Source organism: Leucoraja erinacea, chromosome 4 (genome assembly GCF_028641065.1).
Source record: "Leucoraja erinacea ecotype New England chromosome 4, Leri_hhj_1, whole genome shotgun sequence".
NCBI lineage: Eukaryota > Metazoa > Chordata > Chondrichthyes > Rajiformes > Rajidae > Leucoraja > Leucoraja erinaceus.
This window is the reverse complement of record NC_073380.1, coordinates 97,353,155-97,368,091: the sequence shown is the minus strand read 5'-3', so window position 1 is coordinate 97,368,091 and position 14,937 is coordinate 97,353,155. Positions and strand designations below refer to the sequence as shown.

Genomic DNA, 14,937 nt, shown 5'->3' with positions numbered 1-14,937 from the left:
CCTTCGAGCCTGCACCGCCATTCAATATGATCATGGCTGATCATCCAACTCAGTATCCCGTACCTGCCTTCTCTCCATACCCCCTGATCCCCTTAGCCACAAGGGCCACATCTAACTCCCTCTTAAACATAGCCAATGAACTGGCCTCGACTACCCTCTGCGGCAGAGAGTTCCAGAGATTCACCACTCTCTGTGTGAAAAAAGTTCTTCTCATCTCGGTTTTAAAGGATTTCCCCCTTATCCTTAAGCTGTGACCCCTTGTCCTGGATTTCCCCAACATCGGGAACAATCTTCCTGCATCTAGCCTGTCCAACCCCTTAAGAATTTTGTATGTTTCTATAAGTTCCCCTCTCAATCTCCTAAATTCTAGAGAGTATAAACCAAGTCTATCCAGTCTTTCTTCATAAGACAGTCCTGACATCCCAGGAATCAGTCCAGTGATCCTTCTCTGCACTCCCTCTGGTAGGGGCAGTAAGGAGATAGGTGAGCACAGGAAAGGGAAAGAGACACAGAATACTGAAGTCCCCTTCGGGGGGGGGGGGGGGGGCAGGACGAGGAGAAATGTCTGTTCATGGGAGGGTAGCAACAATCAGATAAGTGGCATTCAACCTGGCTCCTTGGCACAGTGGGGAAGGGTGTAGTAAAGCAGAGCGGTAGTGATAGGAGACTCATTAGTTAGGGGCATCGGCAGGACATTCTGTAGCAGCAAGCAACACTCCAGGATGGTGTGATCTCTCCCTGGCACAAGGGTCCAATGTGTCTCAAAGCTGCTTCAGAACATTCACAAGCATGAAGATGAGCAGCTGGTAGTCACTGTGCACATTGGCATTAATTACATAAATAGGGAAAGGGATAAGGTCCTGCAAAATGAATATAGAGAGTAAGAAGATTATAAAGCAGGGTGCTGAGAGTAATAATTTCCAGATTACTTCTGATGGAACATGTTACGATGATGGTACGAATAGGAAAATATGATGGATGAATGTGGGCTCAGTAGTTGTACAAGGGGCAGGGATTTGGATTTTTAAACTATGGGGTCACTTCTGGGGCAGAGATGATCTGCACAAGAGGGATGGGTTACGTCTGAAATGGAGGGCGACCAATATCCTTGCAGCGAGCTTAATTAGTGCTACATGGGAGGATTTAAACTAGACAGGAAGGTGGAGGGGAACCAGAGAAGTAGGTTAAAAATTGGAAGGTGTGATAGAAAGGTTGCAGTCAAGCCCATTAAGTCTTAAAGGAAGAACAGACAGACAGAGGTGAAGGACAGACAGGGTGAGCGTGAAGGAATATGATGATACTGATAGGCTGAAATGTGTTTATTTCAATGCAAAGAGTATTGTGGAGAAAGCAGATGAACTTAAACCCCTGTCCCACGGTACGAGTTCATTCCAAGAGTTCTCCCAAGTTTGCCCTGATTCGCTCAGATATTTACGGTAATGGCCACTCGTCGGTACTCGGGGCTCTCGTGGACATTTTTCATCATGTTGAAAAATCTTCACGAGTCTTCCCGTGCTTACCTGCCGTTAGCGAGTCTTCCTGAGTACCTGCTGTTAGCGCTAAGAGGGGTCCCCGAGCTCCGACATACCCGCTACGTTCATTCTCTGTGATTACTACGAGTTTGATTTTTTTTAAACTCGGGAGAGCTCTTGGAATGAACTTGCACGGTGGGACAGGGCTATGTGTTGGTGTTTGTGACGATGATGTGGTCAATGCAGAAACATGGTTGTGAGAAGGACATGACTGGCTGCTCATTGTTCTGGGGATCAATAGGGAGGCAAAAGAGGCGGAGGAATTGTGCTACAAATCAGAGACTGGCACGTCGGCACACAGAGAGAACCTACTGGAGGGTTTGTTTGCTGAGGCAATATGGGTAGAGCTTAGAAATAGGAAAGGTGCTAGATTTCTACAATTCTAATGAAAATGCACAATAGCAAGAGAGATAAAGGAACAGCTATGGTGACAGATTACTGAAATATGCCAAAGCGACAGGGTTGGCTTAGTGGGTGACTTTAACTTCCTCAATAGTGACTGGAACTTGTTCACTGACAAAGGCCGAGATGGGGCAGAATCTGTGAGTTGTATCCGAAGGTTTCTTGAAACAGTGAAAAGACTACACATGATTACAATCAAGCCGTCCACAATGTATAGATAGAGGAAAAATGGAATAACGTTATTGCAAGGTAAACTCTGATTAGTCCGAGGGCCTCCAATGTGGTAGATGGTAGCTCAGGACCGCTCTCTAGTTGGCAAGAAACTGTCTCTGAATCTGGAGGTATGTATTTCCACACTTCTGTACATCTTACCTGATGGGAAAGGGGATAAGAGGAAGTGGCACTTATCTTTGAATATGCTGGTGGCCTTACCGAGACAGCATGAAGAGAAGTTGGAATCAATGGAAGGGAGTTTTCAACCACCTCTACTTCAGCACCGTCGAAGAATACTGGGATATGTGCAGCACTTCACTTCCTGAAGTTGATCACTATCTCCTTTGTGACATTGAGAGAAAGGTTGTTGTCTTGACACCAGGTTACGAAGTTCTCAATATCCTTCTTGAATTCCGTCTTGTCATTATTTGATATCCAACCAACTACAGTGCTGTTGTCCGCAAATTTGTCAAATGAGTTTCGGTACGGACTAGAAGGGTCGAGATGGCCTGTTTCCGCGCTGTAATGGTTATATGGTTATATGAGTTGGAAATGTACTTGACTGCACTGTCGTGGGTGAATAAAGAGTAAAGAAGCGGGCTGAGAACGCATCCATGCGGAGCACCAGTGTTGAGGATTGTTCTTCACTATCCTCACTGATTGTCATTCAGTCAAATGGTCAAGGAATAAGAGTAGAATTAGGTATTTTCGGTCCATTATCTCTGACACCTATACTAATCAAGAAGTACAGATTGTGGTCTGTTGATCAGAAAGTAGAGGATCCATTTGCAGAGATGCATGTTGACTCCCAAGTTCCTTTTGTTTGGTGTTGAGCTTGGATGGGATAATAGTATAAAAAGCAGAGATGTAATCTATGAATAGAAGTGTGGCATAGGTGTCTCTCTTATCCAGGCGTTCCAGAGATTAGTGTAGGGCCAATGAGATGGCATCAGCTTTGGACCTGTTTGTATGGTAGGCAAACTGCAGTTGGTTAAGGTTGCTTGGCAGACTGGAATTAATGTGTTCATTTGATAACGTTCACTTCTTAATAAACAGATAACTCACAAAAAACGTTAGGTAAACCAACTGAAGCTTTACTGATCATCAGCCGGCGGAAGTGACGGATACACCAGTCAAGTAAGGAACAGGCACTTGACTTCCCCGTGCTACCACTTCAATGATCAAAGATTTGCATGGTATTTTTATATTGTGTGTCACTTAATCACATTCCTAAGATGTTAGTGGTCATATCACTTAATCACATTCCAAAGATATTAGTCATGGTCACAGTATTCAGACAATACATATCACTACACGACGAGTCTGAGCTTGTCTCTCTTATCAATTGGTAGACACATTTCAACGGCACCGGTCATTGTCTCAATATACATCAACCTGAGACAAGCCCGGGCTTGTCTCTCTCTCTCTCTCTCTCTCTCTCTCTCTTATCAATCCACTGGAGAAGGCCTGCTTGAGACGAAATACAAGCTACAACCTAGTCAAGTATTCCACTATGTACCTTTTATATATTTAAAAGCATTTAACCGTTTGACCGTAATCAGCCTATTAAAGCTCTTAATGAAATTGGATGTCAGGGCCACTGGGCGGTAGTGGTTAAGGCACGAGATTGTGCTTTTCTTCGGCATGGGGATGGTAGTGGTCTTCTTGAAGCAGATGGGTACTCAAAGCGGAGTAAGGAGAGATTAAAGATTTCCTTGTATAGGTGGTTCGTGCAATTTCTAAGGACACAGCTAGGGACTCCTTCTGGGCCAGTTGCTTTGGGTGAATTTGCCCTCAGGAAGGCCATCTAACTGGCAACAGTGACCCTGGGACAGATGGCATCGCCCGTTGGCCTTCTCAAAATGAGTATAGAAAGCATTAAGTTCATCAGGCAGGGTCGCTCTATCATTAGTGATGTTGCCTGACTTCGTTTTGCAGCTAGTTATAGTATTCAGCCCGTGCCATATTCTGTCGGTGTCCAAATGATTATACTGGGACTCAAGTTTGTCCCGGAATTGTCTCGGCATTCTTGAAGGCTTTGCGAAGATCATAGCGGGCCTTCTCGTACTGCTCGGGATCATTTTAATTGTTTACTGCCGATCTGCCCTTCATCCGTGTACAGTGCCCTCCATAATGTTTGGCACAAAGACCCATCATTTATTTATTTGCCTCTGTACTCCACAATTTGAGATTTGTAATAGAAAAGATCACATGTGGTTAAACAAAAATGCCGGAGAAACTCAGCGGGTGAGGCAAGCATCTATGGAGCGAAGGAAGACGACTTTCCTTCGCTCCATAGATGCCGCCTCACCAGCATTTTTGTCTATTCGATTTTCCAGCATTTGCAGTTCCTTCTTAAATAAGTGGTGAAAGTGCACATTTCAAATTTTAATAAAAGCCATTTTTATCATTTTGGTTTAACCATGGAGAAATTACAACATAGTCCCCGTATTTCAGGGCACCATAATGTTTGGGACACAGTCATGTTAATGAAAGTAGTCATGTTTAAGATTTTGCGTGCAATGATTGCTTGAAGTCTGCGATTCATGGACATCAGCAGTTGCTGGGTGCCTTCTCTGGTGATGCTCTGCCAGGCCTGTATTACAGCCATCTTTAGCTTATGCTTGTTTTGGGGGATAGTCCCTTTCAGTTTTCTTTTCAGCATATAAAAGGCATGCTCAATTGTGTTCAGATCAGGTGATTGACTTGGCCACTCAAGAATTGACCATTTTCTAGCTTTGAAAAACTCCTTTGTGAGTCAGTATCCATTGGTGGTGGAATTGAAATCGCCGGCCAGGGATTTTTTACGGTATTTTGTTGTTTTTGTATACGCAGATAGATGGATAGTCCGCTCGTACTCAGTGCAATCATACAATTTTTTCAACAAACACCAACTTTACACAAAAAACAAAGAACACCTAAAAAACAAAAAAGAAGGGATATTGTGTTTGTTGATTTAGCAGTATATTTGGGATCATTGTCTTGTGTGGAATGAATCGCCGGCCAATGATTTTTAAGGTATTTGTTTGAACTTTAGCAGATGGGATGTGTATACACTTCAGAATTCATTATGCTACTATCATCAACAGTTGTATCATCAATAAAGATAAATGAGCCAGTACCTTCAGCAGCCAAACATGCCCAGGCCATAACACCCCCACCACTGTGTTTGACAGATGAGATGGTATGCTTTGGATCTTGGGCAGTTCCTTCTCTCCTCCATACTTTGCTCTTGTCATCACTCTGATATAAGTTAATCTTCGTCTCATCTGTCCACAAGACCTTTTTTCCAGAACTGTGGTTGCTCTTTTAAGTACTTATTGGCAAACTTTAACCTGGCCTATTTTTGCAGTTAACCAATGGTTTGCATCTTGCAGTGTAGCCTCTGTATTTCTGTTCATGAAGTCTTCTGCGGACAGTGGTCATCGACAAATCCACACCTGACTCCTGAAGGGTGTTTCTGATCTGTCGGTCAGGTGTTTGTGGATTTTTCTTTATTATAGAGGGAAATCTTCTGTCATCAGCTGTGGAGGTGTTCCTTGGCCTGCCATCCCGTTGCGATTAGTAAGCTCACCAGTGCTCTCTTTCTTCTTAATGATGTTCCAAACAGTTGATTTTGGTAAGCCGAAGGTTGGCTGATGTCTCCAACAGTTTTATTCTTGTTTCTCAGTCTCATAATGGCTTCTTTGACTTTCATTGGCACGACTTTGGTCCTCATATTGATAAACAGCAATAAAAGTTTCCAAAGGTGATGGAAATATTGGAAGAAAGACAAGGTGCTGAGAGCTCTCTTAAGGACTCCTTAATGGCTGCATTAAGGAGGCAATTAAACACAACTGAGCAATTGCAAATGCATGTGAAGCCATGTGTGGAAAACATTATGGTGCCCTGAAATGGGACTATTTATAAACACAGCCGTAATTTCTGCGTAGTGAAACCTCAATGTATTAAAATGGCCTTTAATAAAATTTGATAATGTGCACTTTAACCACATGTGATTTATTCTATTAAGTATCTCAAATTGTGTAGTACAGAGGCAAATAAATAAATGATGGATCTTTGTCCCAAACATTATGGAGGGCACTGTATGTACTTCACGGTTCATCATCGACATGCACTTCTCCACGCTTTTGCTTATGAGGTCAGTCACAGCAGTGGCGTGCTCAATCAAATTAGCTGCAGATTCCTTGAATATGGATCAGTCCACTAACTCAAAGCAGTCGCATAGGATGTCATCTGTGTCTGCAGACCAGCATTGAACGACTCTGTACCTGTCCTCCTGCTTCAGTTTTTGTTTGTCCTTGTGAACTGAGCTTGGTCAAGTGACTGCTGTTACACTAGAAGAGCATTTTGGGGATAGTGATCACAGCTCCCACACCATTATTTTAATCTGATTGTTCAACAATCTACCTATCTCCACCTTGTTCACCGATAACCTGCCACACTTGTCCTACCCCTCTCTCCTAGGTTTCTTTCTCCCCCACTCCGTCCACAATCAGTCTGAAGAAGGGCCTCGACCTGCAATGTCACCATCCGTGTTTTCCAGGGATGCTACTTGACCCACTGTGTTACTCTAGCACTTTTTTTCTTTCCCCCCCATATGCTTTAAGATTGTTTTGAATAGAGAGAAGGTTAGACTTTGTGGGAGGATACTAAATTGGAGCGAGGTAAACTGCAACGCTATTAGGCAGGAACAAGGGAGGGTACACTGAGAGCAGCCAGTTGTTATTGGGTAAGTCCACATCTGGACTTAGTTTAAAGGCAAATTCATTGAAATTAAGAAAAGGATACAGATTGCAAAGTCAGGAAACCTTGGATGACCAAAGAGGATGTAAATTTGGTCAGAGTGGCAAGGTTTATTAAGAGAATGGATTCAGATAGCGCCTTTGAGGAATATAAAGAAAGGAGCAAATAACTCAACCAAAACCGGCCAAAAGGGGCCACAAAATGGCTTTGGCAAGACGGATTAATGAAAATCCCAAAGTTTTCTATATCTATATTAGAAACAAGCATCAAAGGCAGTTTGAGATCTTCTTATTGAGTCCACACGCAAGATTAGAAGTTGTTCAGTCAGAGAAGTTGTTCTCGGCATCTGCATACAATGGTGTCTGTCTTGCTTTCTTGTACATGGTGGTGAAAAGATTGGTGAAAACAGGGCTGCGACGTGAACACTCTTTCCTTGGCCCCAGTTTGAGATTAAATACGACGTTTTGGGACTTTTAAAGAGCATGAAGGTGAATGAATTCCCAGGACCTGATAGGATTTATCGCAGGTTATTAAGAAAGGAGATTGCAGGAGTCTTGACAAAGATCTTTGTGTCTTGTCTATCTACAGTCGAGGTATATGCTGAGAGAATGGAGCGGCTGGGCTTGTATACTCTGGAATTTAGAAGAAGAGGGGATCTTATTGAAACATATAAGATATATTGGGGGAGTCCAGAACCAGGGGCCACAGTTTAAGAATAAAAGGTAAGCCATTTAGAATGGAGGCGAGGAAACACTTTATCGCACAGAGAGTGGTGAGTGTGTGGAATTCTCTGCCTCAGAGGGCGGTGGAGGCCAGTTCTCTGGATACTTTCAAGAGAGAGCTGGATTGGGCTCTTAAAGATAGCAGAGTCAGGGGATATGGGGAGAAGGCAGGAACGGGGTACTGATTGGGGATAATCAGCCATGATCACATTGAATGGCAGTGCTGGCTCGAAGGGCTGAATGGCCTACTCCTGCACCTGTTGTCTATTGTCCCAGGGGTCCAAGTCCGTAATGGGCCTGTCCCACTATATGAGTTTACCCAAGAGTTCTCCCGAGTTAAAAAAAAAATTAAACTCGTGTTAAGCACGTAGAATGTACGTTGCGGGTACATCGGAGCTCGGGGAGTCTCTTAGCGGCTCGTAAAGCTAACGGCAGGTACGCGGGAAACGCGGTAAGCTCGTGAAGACTCGTGAAGATTTTTCAACACGTTGAAAAATCTCCATGAGAGCCCCGAGTACCCACGAGCAGCTATTACCTTAATTCTCCGAGTTTGAATCGGGGGAAACTCAGGAGAACTCTTGAATTAGCTCGTACAGTGGGACAGCCCCATTACTCCCTGAAAGTGGCACACAAATAGATGGAGTGGTAAAGAAGGTATATGATATGCTTGTTTGCATGAATAGTTCAGAGCATTGTATATAAGAGTCAGGAAGTCATGATACAGCTTTATAGGACTTTGGTTGGGGTGGAAGATTGCAACCTTCACGCAGTTCGCCCTGTTTCGACTAATGCAATCAACACGCCGTGCACAATCAAATAAGATCAAATAGAATAAGTTGTCCTACAACTTTAGGCTTTGCACGTCATAACGAAGAAGAAGATAGGACTTTGGTTAAGTTGCATTTGGAATATTGCAAGCAGTTTTGGTCACCCCATTACAGGAAGGATGTGGTAGCTTTGGAAAGGGTGCAGTTTAGGTGCCTGGAGTAGGGGGTATTAGTTATAGGGAGCAGTTGGACAGGCTTGGATTGTTTTCTCAGGAACATCGGAGGTTGCATGGAGACCTGATATAAATGTTTAAAATTATGAGTGTAGATAGGATAGATGGTCAGAACCTTTATCCCAGGATGGAGAAATCAAATAATACAGGGCAGCGTTTTAACGCAAAGGACATGCACGGGGCAAGTTTTTTTACACGGGGAGTAGTGAGTGCATGGAACGTGCTGCTGGGGTGATGGTTGAGGCAGATACAAAAGTGGCATTTATGAACATTTTGGATATGCCTATGGATATGCAGGAATAAGGATTATTTGCAGGCAGATAAGAGTTGGTCTCAGTATCATGTTTGGCACAGACATTGGGAGCTGGAGGGCCTGGTCTTGTGATATACTGTCCTGTTTTAACACTGACGCTTTAAAATATCCCAACTTCCAGTTTGGTTTACTCACTGAACATTGTCACATTATCTTTAACTTATTGTAAATATGTTCAAATGTGCCATGAAAATGAAAAAAAAGGATATACTTCATAACCTGCTGTGCATTGTAGTAGGAAAAGGCCAAAGACCAATCAACTGCAAATAATGCACATTGAGAAGTTTGCAATATAGTATTGACTAAGAATTATGGTACATTCATTTATTGAACTGAGCAACAACATACATTTCAAACTACAGAAAATGTGAAATTAGGTGATCAAAGACTTTGTCAGAGATATATTTTAATGGTCCTGTGAGGACATGTCCGTGTTCAATATGTCAATTTCAGCATTTTGGCTTAAGGGCCTGTCCCACTTTCACGACCTAATTCACGACCTTTTTTACTCATGGACATTTTTCATCATGCTAGGAAAACGCCCCCGACCTACTTGATGCCACGAGTACCTACGACTAGCATCACGGCTTGCTACGAACTACCTACGACTTCCTACGACCTCGTGATGACCATGCTGCGAGCATGAGTCAAGGGCAAACTCGGCAGAGGTCGTGAATTAAGTCGTAAAAGTGGGACAGGCCCTTAAGGCAGGTGGAGGCGCAATAAATAGCCAGTGATGAGGTAGAAGAAGAAAAGATGCCTCTAAGTCAATAATGTGAAGAATAAAGGTAATTTGGATGTTAAATGAGGGGAAGCAAAATATTAGAAGTGAGGAATGAATAGTAAAATGTAAACTGAAATAATATGCTACCATGATGCATGTTAAAGCTTACCATAGGATCAACAAATACGTGTTTCAGTGTTTATCAATACATTGTGAGTATAAATATAGATACAGCGTTATAAATACATTAAATACAAATTTGTATTTGATTGATGAAATTACAAGCAAAGGCATACAGATTAAAAATATATTTCCTTTTATATTTGATTCCAGAGTGGGAGCCAACACGTAAAGCAGCAGAAGTTCTAGGTAAGTGCTAATGCACTTTTTAAAACATTTCAAATGTATATGATTACATAAATTAAAAGGTTTCTTTGGGTAAAATACTAAAGATTGAGGGAACATGCACATAAATTATTATAAGAGATTATTTAACTTCAATAACCAAGCTATATTAAGATGTGGGTGACCTAAGTTACATATACCAGAAGAATAAGTAATAAATGTTTCATAATATGCTGTTCAGTAACTATAGTTCATAAACTGGGAAAACCCTTGATAAAGTAAACAGAAATAAACTGGGTAAAACATTGTTTAAGAGGGAACTGCAGATGCTGGAGAATCGAGGGTTACACAAAAAAGCTGGGTTTTCTGAAGAAGGGTTTCGGCCCGAAACGTTGCCTATTTCTTTCGCTCCATAGATGCTGCTGCACCCGCTGAGTTTCTCCAGCTTTTTTGTGTAACCCTGGGTAAAACATTGATACTGTTAGTTTTAAAAATTGAGAATTTCAAAACTGATTTAAAATAACATCAAATTTAAAAACTAAGAAGTAAATGCTACTATTATTGTTTTAAGAAACCTGGTACAGGCACTCCCCGATTAATGTAATAGGCGAATTACTCGAACTCACACTCACGTAAACAATTCACAATAGGTTGTCCTGTTTACTGAGTGACCTGTGTTATTGCAATGGGAGGCTGGCGAGAGCTTTCCATCCGTTTCATAGAAATGAAAGCGTTGCCCGGGTTTGCTACTTTTCCGGCGACACAGAGAAGGAGATCGAGAATGAGCGAGGAGGTGGAGAACGACTCCTGGCCAAGTTGCCGATGCCTTCCACAAGGTACACCATTGTACCCCTGGCCGACAGCGATTTCCTCAGACTGCTGCCACTGCGCTGGGTCTCCACGGGGCACCCTCCCTTCTCGCCAACTGTGACTTCTTCCTGTCGGTCGCTACTTTGTCTACTACTCCCCCCTCCTCCTCCGTCTTCTCCTCCAACGGAGTTACCGATATCTTCCACCTTGGAATATGTCAGCAACTCCGGGGGGAGAAGGAGGAGGAGGCAGCGGTGGAGCGGTGAGTGGCGGACTGGACAAAGTGATTGGAGAAGGAGGAGGAGACAGTGGTGGAGGGGGGAGCGACAGCCGACAGGATGAAGCGGCAGCTGTTGAGAGGTGCATCCTGTCGATGGAGACGGTCTGAAGAAAGTGCTGTACTGTCATTTAATATAATTGACAATAATCGTAAGAACATTTTAATCTTTAAATTTCTGAATCTGCATGCTCTGACTTGGGACATCAACATCAATGGTATCTGGGTCTAATTTTTTTTTGGAATTCCTTATGTAATGATTGTTATGGGAGCATTATCATTAAGGGACTACAATGCTTTGAGAAGGTGACCCATCACTATCACTTGATAGTAAAGAAATAACTTTTGATGCCTACGATAAAAAACCTTAACTTTTAATTGCCTTTCTCATTTCGGTGTGAATGGGATGAATTTGACTTTTTTTCTTAAATTAAGCACAATAATTTATTTTGGGTTAATTTGTCAATTGGAAAATTTGATGTGATGTCATGAGTCACCCTTGCGCCCCAACAAGATTTTTGTATCTGGGACATGTGGGGTGACATCATGAGATGCTCTTTCTGTGGTGATACCATCTTATCTTGGCAGCATCCATCATTTCACACTCTTGGAACAGACGGAACATTGAGACTAGGGAACATGCAAGTAAAATACTAAATTAAGTCCTTGACTCCTGCTCAACCTTCTCTGTCAATGCACTATGCCGAGTCTGCAATTTATTTTTCTTTCCCTTTGTCTTTCCACCACCATCATGCACCCTTCCCCCTCATAAAATTCCCAAGGAAAAACTCAATTCCTGGCTTTCAATTTACCCTGCCCCCCCCCCCTCTCCCGAAAACCGGAAAGTACTGGCAAAGTCTCCCATCCCTCCCTACCTTTGAAATGGGAATGCTGAAACATCATTGCAACATGCCTCTTCTATGCCAACCACCATCCTGACTTTCTGTGCACAAGCAATCTTCCGATTTGGTTCTAACCATTGTTGGTTGGGACAAAATCCTCATGCTGAATAACAAGTTTAAATTGTTAACATTGTTATTAACACCAAACATGGAAACATCGTTTTTTTTTAGATCCACAGGTACCATATATTCACCATAAGAAAATACAAATCTTCTTTCAAAGGCCCAGTTATCTAGTGAGGCCACATGTAAATTGGAGGAATAGCACCTCATACTTATTACAACCCATTGATATAAACGTATCTGATTTTAAATTACTTAAAGTAATATTCCCCTCCCCCCATGGTCACTTCCTCCACAATTCCACAGTTTACCACATTGTATTCCTCTTGAGATCATACCTTCCCTAACCAACAACGGGCCTACCAGGGCACCACCCTGCCTGAGGTCATTTGTTGCCAGCCCTGATTGGTCTTGGTCTTTTCTCACCTCCAGCTCTTCACCACGTCCACCCCCTACTTTCAGTCTGAAGAAATTTCACTTATCCTTCTCCAGGGATGCTGCCTGACCCGCTGAACCGCACCACCACTTTATCTTTGGTATAAATCAGCATCCCCAGATCTTTGTTTTTGCAATTGCCTCTCTACCTGGTTTGTAGTTTTGCATCAATATCACCGGCAGCACTGTGGCGCAACGGTCGAGTGCCAAAGATTGTGTTCAATCCTGACGACGGGTGCTGTCTGTACGAAGTTTGTACATTCTTCCCGTGACTGCATGAGTTTCTCCGTGAGTTCCGGTTTCCCCCCAAACTCCAAAGATGTACAGGTTTGTAGGTTAATTGGCTTCAATAAAAATTATTAATTAATTAGTGTGTAATATAGTGCTCGTGTGCAAGGATCACTGGTGGCGCGGTCTTGGTAGGTATGATTCCTTGCTGTATCACGAAACTAAACTATTCAGGCTGGATTTCAAGTTGGCAGTGAAGTAAAAGTGTTAGTTGCTAACTATGAAGAAATTGCCCATTGTAGCAGGGACTCGCAGGAGTCAAGCCAAAAACCAAGTGGACACAAAGTTGTGTGTAAGAGACATATTTTATCCTGTGCGATACAGCTCCCTACTCCTCACTGGTCATGAACGAGCCACGGGCACAGTTTTGTGCCGGCCTCCCATGTCCAAATCAAATGTAGTAGGCCCGTGCCGCAGCACGCTAATGGGACCTTCATACGCGCTCTGCAAGGGCGACTTGTGTGAGTCATGGCAAAGTCATGGGAGTCACGGGCAGTCCATCATTGGCAGTGGCATATGGGAAGGGGCCACCCCATGATGTGACATTGGGACGGGAGACAGGGTGCCGACCTTCTCCGGCAAGCGGACCAGCACCAATGACGGGTTCCTGGGACCCACCAGCACCGGGGACAGTGAGCGGAGCACCATATACCAACTCCACAGAGAACGATGACAGATCCTCCTTGGGGGCCGTCCAAATCCCCAATAGGACCCATGGCAACTCGTCCATTCATCCAGGGTCTGTGAGACGAGCCTTCAGGGCGGCCTTCAGAGAGCGGTGGAACCGCTCCACCAACCCATTCGACTGGGGATGGTACGCTGTCGTGTGGTGGAGCTGCGTCCCCAACAGGCGGGCCATGGCGGACCACTGTTCCAACGTGAACTGGGGCCCCCCAGTAGAACACGATATGTGGTGGAACCCCAAAGCGGGCAATCCAAGTTGCCACATGCGCACGACTGGGTTGAAGTGTCCGTGAGCGGGATGGCCTCCGGCCACCGCGTAAAACGGTCCACCACGGTAAGCAGGTGTGAAACACCCTGGGACGGAGGAAGTGGCCCCATGATGTCCACGTGTATGTGATCGAACCGCCGGCGTGGCACTACGAAGTTTTTCATGGGCGCCCGGACGTGACGATGCACCTTCGATGTCTGGCACGGGATGCACGTCCGGGCCCAGTGAACGACCTGCTTCCGACGTCCATGCCACATAAACCTTGCGGGCCACCATAGCGACCGCGGCCCGGATGGCTGGGCCAGCCCATGGATCACTTCAAACACACGACAGCGCCAGGGCGCCGGAAAGATATGCCTCGGCTGACCCGTGGCTACGTCGCAGAGGATGGAACCCGAGGGACCCAACGGAACGTCCTCAAGCACCAAGCCAGATATCGCGGTGCTGTACGCCAACATCTCATCGTCTGCCAGCTGGGCCGCCGCAAAGGTGGAGTAATCTATTCCAGAGGCCGGGTTAAGAACGGCTGCAATTGCCGGACGGGACAAGTCATCCACCATTAGTTGCATTTTGCGGCGATGTGTCGGACGTCCGTCGTATACTCCAAAATAGCCGCCAGCTGGCGGGCAGACCAAGGATCCGAAACCTTGGCGAAAGCAAACGTGAGGGGTTTGTGGTCCGTGAAGGCTACGAAGGAACGGCCCTCCAGGAAGTACCGGAAGTGCCGCACCGCGAGGTGTAAGGCGAGCAGCTCCAGGTCAAAAGCGCTTAGCGCTGTTCCGCAAAGCTCGGGTGACAGCTAAAGAAGACGAGAGGCTGCCTATGGCCGTTAACCGACTGGTCCAAATTGTCACCGACTGCAGAGTCCGAGGCATCCACGGTAAGGGCTGTGGGGGCGTCGGCAATGGATGCACGAGCATTGTCTCACGAGCCAAGGCCCCCTTCACGCCTTCAAACTCCGTCATTGCGACAGCATCACACTGTATCTCCCTTGCTTACCTACTGGAAACACTGCCGCAAAAGTTTGGCAGCCGCAGAAAAAAACAGTGATAAAAAGTAACCATTCCTAGAATTCCCAGAGGCCACGTACTGTAGCAGGCCGCAGGAACTAACGGATTGCCTCAACCCAGTCCGGCAAAGGCACTGCTCCGTGCCGTGTCACCCGATGACCCAGGAGGTTGATTGCCCGGAGGCCGAACTGTCACTTGCCAGG

At 44.8% G+C, this 14,937-nt stretch overlaps 1 protein-coding gene across 1 annotated transcript in view; it reads left to right on the top strand.

The window, feature by feature from the left end:
• The window catches only part of LOC129696710 (CYFIP-related Rac1 interactor B), a 122,257-nt gene that overhangs the window by 50,724 nt on the left and 56,596 nt on the right, over positions 1–14,937 (top strand). The window contains exon 2 of the mRNA XM_055634829.1: positions 9,986–10,021. The gene's annotated coding sequence lies outside the window, so the exon portion shown is untranslated. The remainder of the gene's footprint in view (positions 1–9,985; positions 10,022–14,937) is intronic.